Source organism: Salvelinus sp. IW2-2015, linkage group LG19 (genome assembly GCF_002910315.2).
Source record: "Salvelinus sp. IW2-2015 linkage group LG19, ASM291031v2, whole genome shotgun sequence".
Taxonomy (NCBI): Eukaryota; Metazoa; Chordata; class Actinopteri; order Salmoniformes; family Salmonidae; genus Salvelinus; species Salvelinus sp. IW2-2015.
The window spans coordinates 15,436,634-15,443,699 of NC_036859.1; positions in this window are offsets into that span (position 1 = coordinate 15,436,634).

The window sequence follows — 7,066 nt, forward strand, 5'->3', positions numbered from 1 at the left end:
CAGACTCGTTAAAGGAAAAAAAGGATTTTGCCAGTCCGTGGTGAGTAATTGCAGTCCTGATGTCCAGAAGTTATTTTCTGTCATAAGAGACGGTAGTGGCAACATTGTGTACAAAATAAGTTAAATAAGTTAAAAACAACGCAACAAAAAAACACAATTGGATGGGGACACGTAAAACATCAGCCTTCTTCTCCGGCGCCATCTTAGCCAGTATGTTTCTGTAATGTTATGTCTGCTGCTTTAGTGAGCATTGTCCATCTCCCTCAACATCATCGAAACGAAGGAGCTGATTTCGGAATTTAGGAGACAGCAGAGGGAGCACGCCCCAATCCACATCAACGGGGTGCAGTGGAGAAGGTGAAACGCTTCAAGTTCCTCTGCTTACACAGCACTGACAATCTGAAATGGTTCACCCACACAGTCAGTAGGCTGAATAAAGCGCAACAGCACCTCTTCAACCTCAGGAGGCTGAAGAAATTCAGCTTGGCTCCTAAGACCCTCACAAACTTTGACAGATGCACCCTTGAGAGAATCCTGTCGGGCTGTATCCCCGCCTGGTACGGCAACTGCACCCATCCTCAACCACAGGGCTCTACGGGGGGTGGTGGGGTATGCCCAACACATCACCGGGGATACATTGCCTGCCCTCCAGGACATCTACAGCACCCAATGTCACAGGAAGGCCATCAAGGACCTCAGACATCCGAGCCACGGCCTGTTCATACCGCTATCATCCAGAAGGCGAGGTCAGTACAGGTGCATCAAAGCTGGGACAGAGAGATTGAAAAACAGCTTCTATCTCAAGGCCATCAGACTGTTAAATAGCCTCCACCCAGTACCCTGCCTTGAACTTAATCATTGTCACTCGCCTGCTACCACCTGGTTACTCAACCCTGCACCTTAGAGGCTGCTGCCCTAATTAAATAGACATGGAATCACTGGTCACTTTAATAATGGAAAACTGGTCACTTTAAAAATGTGTGAATACTGTTTTACTAATTTCATATGTAAACTCAGCAAAAATATATGTCCTCTCACTGTCAACTGCGTTTATTTTCAGTAAACTTCACATGTGTAAATATTTGTATGAACATAACAAGACTCAACAATTGAGACATAAACTGAACAAGTTCCACAGAATAATGTGTCCCTGAACAAAGGGGATTCAAAATCAAAAGTAACACCCTCCGATCCAACAGATCCGGGCTCTTCGCTGGCCATGGCAGAACACTGACATTCCTGTCTTGCAGGAAATCACGCACAGAATGAGCAGTATGGCCGGTGGCATTGTCATGCTGGAGGGTCATGTCAGGATGAGTTCAGGATTGAGCCTGCAGGAAGGGTATCACATGAGGGAGGAGATGTCTTCCCTGTAACGCACAGCATTGAGAGTGCCTGCAATGACAACAAGCTCAGTCTGATGATGCTGTGACACACCGCCCCAGATCATGAGGGACCCTCCACCTCCAAATCGATCCCGTCCAGAGGACAGGCCTTGGTGTAACGCGCATTCCTTTGACGATGAAAGCGAATCCGACTGTCACCCTGGTGAGACAAAACCACGACTCATCAGTGAAGAGCACTTTTGCCAGTCCTGTCTGGTCCAGCGACATTGGGTTTGTGCCAATAGGCGACGTTGTTGACGGGGATGTCTGGTGAGGATTGCCTTACAACAGGCCTACAAGCCCTCAGTCCAGCCTCTCTCAGCCTATTGTGGACAGTCTGAGCACTGATGGAGGGATTGTGCATTCCTAGTGTAACTCGGGCAGTTGTTGTTGCCATCCTGTACCTGTCCCGCAGGTGTGATGTTCGGATGTACCGATCCTGTGCAGGTTTGTTACACGTGGTCTGCCACTGACTTGCAATTTATTTCCCTGGCCACATCTGCAGTCCTCACTTGCCTCCTTGCAGCATGCCTAAGGCACGTTCACGCAGATGAGCAGGGACCCGGGCATCTTTCTTTTGGTGTTTTTCAGAGTCAGTAGAAAGGCCTCTTTAGTGTCCTAAGTTTTCATAACTGTGACCTTAATGCCTACCATCTGTAAGCTGTTGTGTCTTAACGACCCTTCCACAGGTGCATGTTTATTATTTGTTTATGGTTCATTGAACAAGCATGGGAAAATAGTGTTTAAACCCTTTACAATGAAGATCTGTGAAGTTTTTGGATTTTACGAATTATCTTGAAAGACAGGGTCCTGAAAAAGGCTGATTATTTTTTTGCTGAGTTTATAATACTGTATTCTAGTCAAGGCCTATCCTATTCAACTATTGCTGTCAATATACTATTCTATCCTGCGTATTCTACAGATACACTACATTTTCTATCCACTACTGTAATATATAATAACTATATATATATATATATATATATATATATATATATATATATATATATATATATATACAATATATAATATATATACACTCCGGACTCCGACATTGCTCGTCCTAATATTTCTAAATTTCTTCATTCCATTTTTTTACTTTTATAATTCTGTGTATTTTTGTGCATTGGTTGATATTACTGCACTGTTGAAGGTAGGAACAAAAGCATTTCGCTACACCTGCAATAACATGTGCAAAATATGTGTATGCGACTTATAACATTAGATTTAATCTGTACTACACTTTAGTTGGATAGCCCATCTATAGGTGTTCAACAAACTATCAATAGACTATCAGTAGCATGTGAACTGCATGTCTGTGGACTTGCAACATGGAAGCATCTCCCTGTGTGATGCTAGCTCAGAGTGGTTCAACCTGAAAGCTCCTGTCTTGGCTGGCCTGGCCCCACAGTAAATGGAGACCACAGATAGTTTCCCTTCCCATTAGCCTGCCCACCAGTTTCGAGTCATGGGGAACAGGTGTGGTTTCTTCCAACCAGTGAAATATGACAATGGTGACATTTTCCTCACAATCCTGTCCTGACAGTTAGTTCGTACATGTGAAATTATAATAACCACTTCGTAATACACTGAATATACAAAACATTAGGAACAACTGCTCTTCCCATGACACAGACTGCCAGCTGAATCCAGGTGAAAGCTGTGGTCTCTTATTGATGTCACTTGTTAAATCCACTTCAATCAGTGTAGATCAGGGGTTCTTAAACTTTTTCAGCCTGGGATCCAAATTTGAAATTCTGTGTCAAACTTAGGAAAATATTCAACTATATGTAAATATCGATGCATTTCATTGCCCTTATGCCTAAAAAAAATGCAATATAGACAAAAACAAATAACAATGAAATACCCATAAATGTCTTTTCAAGTTTATTTTTCCCTGTTAAAAACACTTACATACCTGTCTTGGTTGGAACTGTTGCTGTTAAAATACAATAAATAATTTCAATCTGAACTGGAATAAACGGATTGATCACATCACACAGATGTATAACAGAACACACACACGGGCTTTTTGATCGTGCAACCCTAAGTAACAGTACAGAAAAACATTTATCAGGCCTACTGTACATCTTACTGTATAAATGATTATTGATAGAAAGTCTAGGTTGAAACTGTTGCTGTTAAAATACATATGTTTTTATTCTGAACTGGAATAAACTGATATATCACATCACACAGATGTAGACCAGAAAACACACACACACACANTGTTGCTGTTAAAATACATATGTTTTTATTCTGAACTGGAATAAACTGATATATCACATCACACAGATGTAGACCAGAAAACACACACACACACAGTCCTAATGAGAGGTGTGTGGCTGGTTGAGGTTGTCAACAAGCATGTCTATTCTGGGCTCAGTTTTTAACTGTGTAACACTGAGGTCATGCTCAGCATTGACACTGTTTCTGTACTTGAGAACCCTGATTTGCATAGGTATGTGGTGCCAAACTGGATCAGAACATCTACTGCTTTCTCAGTCAGGCAGGAGACTGCTTCCTGCTGCAGATGAGCAACCCAGAACTGTGTGTGTTAAACTCAAAAAGCATCTTGCTTCAATCAGTTTAGTCCAGTTCAGAATAAGAAATATGACTTGTATTTTAACAGCAACAGTTTCAACATAGACTTGTTTTCAACAATAATTTCTACAGTAAAATGTACAGTAGGCCTGATCATTTTTCATCTTCATCTGTACTGTTACTAGGGTTGCACTATCAGTAACTAGTTAGCTTGCTTTGGCTAACGTTAGCTATTAGCTGTGTAAATTGCAAGGCCAGGGGATTGTTTGAAAGAGAAACTCACATCTACTACTATGAGAGACAATAGTTCCTTATTTCTGCTTATCATCACCTGTTATAAAATGACAACAATGCCTAGCTAGTTGACTTACTTTTTCACTTTCGAAGCACTGTTTCCTGAAGCATTCTGCCCTGTTCTGATAGAACTCCCTGAGTGTACCGTTATGTTGTGCCTGGATGTTTGGTAAGGACGTGTCGTTTTATTAATTTGTTCGTTTTCAGAGACTCATTACTAAGCACTTCCCCACACAAAACACATTGTGGGTGCTCCTCGTTATTCTCAAAGTTTGTATGAAGGAGACAAAAATTCATCACTGTATTTGCTTTTCATGACGATTGAGCTGTCAGAACTTGTGGCTAGCATGAGTCCATTTCATGGCAGCGGTTAGTGATGGCGAGTGGGAATGACAAGTCAGTGGCTGACAGCGATTCATCTGCCGCCTGAACGACAGCGCCGCAGCGTGTGTTACGGAGTGATCTTCAAGAAAACTGCAGAAAAAGATCCAGTAAACCCGCGAAGCACACGGGCATCTCCCTCGCCCACTCGCGCAGCTGCCAAACTGAACAGTGACCACTGCTAAGCACAGAGCGCAAGGAACCGAGTGTGCAATTGCACTTGCCAAATCAATTCCAGTTATTAATGAAATAAAAATACATTTACGTCGCGACCCACCATTAACAGATCCGGTAGCGACCCATACTTTAAGAAACGCTGGTGTAGATGAAGAGGAGGAGGCAGCATTTTTTTAAATCCTTGAGACAATTGAGACATGGATTGTGTATTTGTGCCATTRAGTGGGTCGATGGGCAAGACAAAAGATTTAAGTGCCTTTGAATGGGTATGTGCCACGTGCAGTGGTTTGAGTGTGTCAAGAACTGCAATGTTGCTAGGTGTTATCATGATAAACAGTTTCCCGTGTGCATCAAGAATGGTCCACCACCAAAAGGACATGCAGCCAACTTCACACAGCTATGGTAAGCATTGGAGTCAACATGGGCCTGCATCCCTGTGGAACTCCTTGTAGAGTTCATGCCCTGACGAATTGAGGCTGTTCTGAGGGCAAAAGGGAGTGCAACTCAATATTAGGAATGGAAAGTATTCAGACCCCTTGACTTTTTCCACATTTTGTTAGGTTACAGCCATATTCCAAAATTGATTAAATTGTTATTTTTCCTAATCAATCTACACACAATACCCCATAATGACAAAGCAAAACAGGTTTTTAGAAATGTTTGCTAATTTATAAAAAAAAAAAACTGACCTATCACATTTACGTAAGTATTCAGATCCTTTACTCAGTACTTTGTTGAAGCACCTTTGGCAGCGATTACAGCCTTGAGTCTTGTTGGGTATGACGCTACAAGCTTGGCACACCTGTATTTTGGGAGGTTCTCCATTCTTCTCTGCAGATCCTCTCAAGCTCTGTCATGTTGGATGGGGAGCGTTGCTACACAACTATTTTCAGGTCTCCAGAGATGTTTCGGGCTCTGATTGGGCCACTCAAGGACATTCAGAGACTTGTCTCAAAGCCACTACTGCATTGTCTTGACTGTGTACTTAGGGTCGTTGTCATGTTGGAAGGTGAACCTCCGCCCCAGTCTGAGGTCCGGAGCGCTCTGGAGCAGGTTATCATCAAGGATCTCTCTGTACTTTGATCCGTTCATCTTTCCCTCAATTCTGACTTGTTTCCCAGTCACTGCCACTGATAAACATCCCCACAGCATGATGCTGCCACCACCATGCTTCACTGTAGGGATGGTGCCAGGTTTCCTCCAGACGTGACGCTTAGCATTCAGGCCAAAGAATTCAATCTTCGTTTCATCAGACCAGAGAATCTTGTTTCTCANAGGGATGGTGCCAGGTTTCCTCCAGACGTGACGCTTAGCATTCAGGCCAAAGAATTCAATCTTCGTTTCATCAGACCAGAGAATCTTGTTTCTCATGGTCTGAGAGTCTTTAGATGCCTTTCGCCAAACTCCAAGAGGGTTGTAATGTGCCCTTTACTGAGGAATGGCTTCCGTCTGGCCACTCTACCACATAAAATATATTTAATACATTTTAGAATAAGACTGTAACTTAACAAAATGTGGAAACAGTCAAGGGGTCTGAATACTTCTGAAGACACTGTACATATGGCAGCAGCCTCTAAGGTGCTAGGATGAGTAACCGGGTGGTAGCCGGGTAGTGACAGAGGCTAAGTTCAGGGCAGGGTGCAGTCTGTTGGCATTGAGATAGAAGCTGTATTTCAGTGTCTCTGTCCCAGCTTTGATGAACCTGTACTGACCTTGCCTTCTGGATGATAGCGGGGTGAAAAGTCTGGGGCTCGGGTGGCTGAGGTCCTTTGATGAGTTTCTTGGCCTTCCTCAGACTGGGGCGAAGGTTCACCTTTCAACAGGACAATGACCCTAAGCACACAGCCAAGACAATGCAGGAGTCTCTGAATTTCCTTGAGTGGCCCAGCCAGAGCCTGGACTTGAACATGATCGAACATCTCTGGAGAGACCTGAAAATAGCTGTCCAGCAACGCTTCCCATCCAACCTGACAGAGCTTGAGAGGATCTGCAGAGAAGAATGGGAGAAGCTCCCAAAATACAGCTTGTAGCGCCATACCTAAGAAGATTTGATGCTGTAATCGCTGCCAAAGGCACTTCAAAAAAGTACTGATTAAAGGATCTGAATACATATGCAGTATATGTGATTCTTCTGTTTTTTTATTTGAATAAATTAGCAAACATAAAAAATAAAAATAAAAGTGATTTGTTATTATGGAGTATTGTGTGTACATTGATGAGGGAAAAAACTATTTAAGCAATTTTAGAATAAGGCTGTAATGTAAATAAATATATGGAAGGCACTA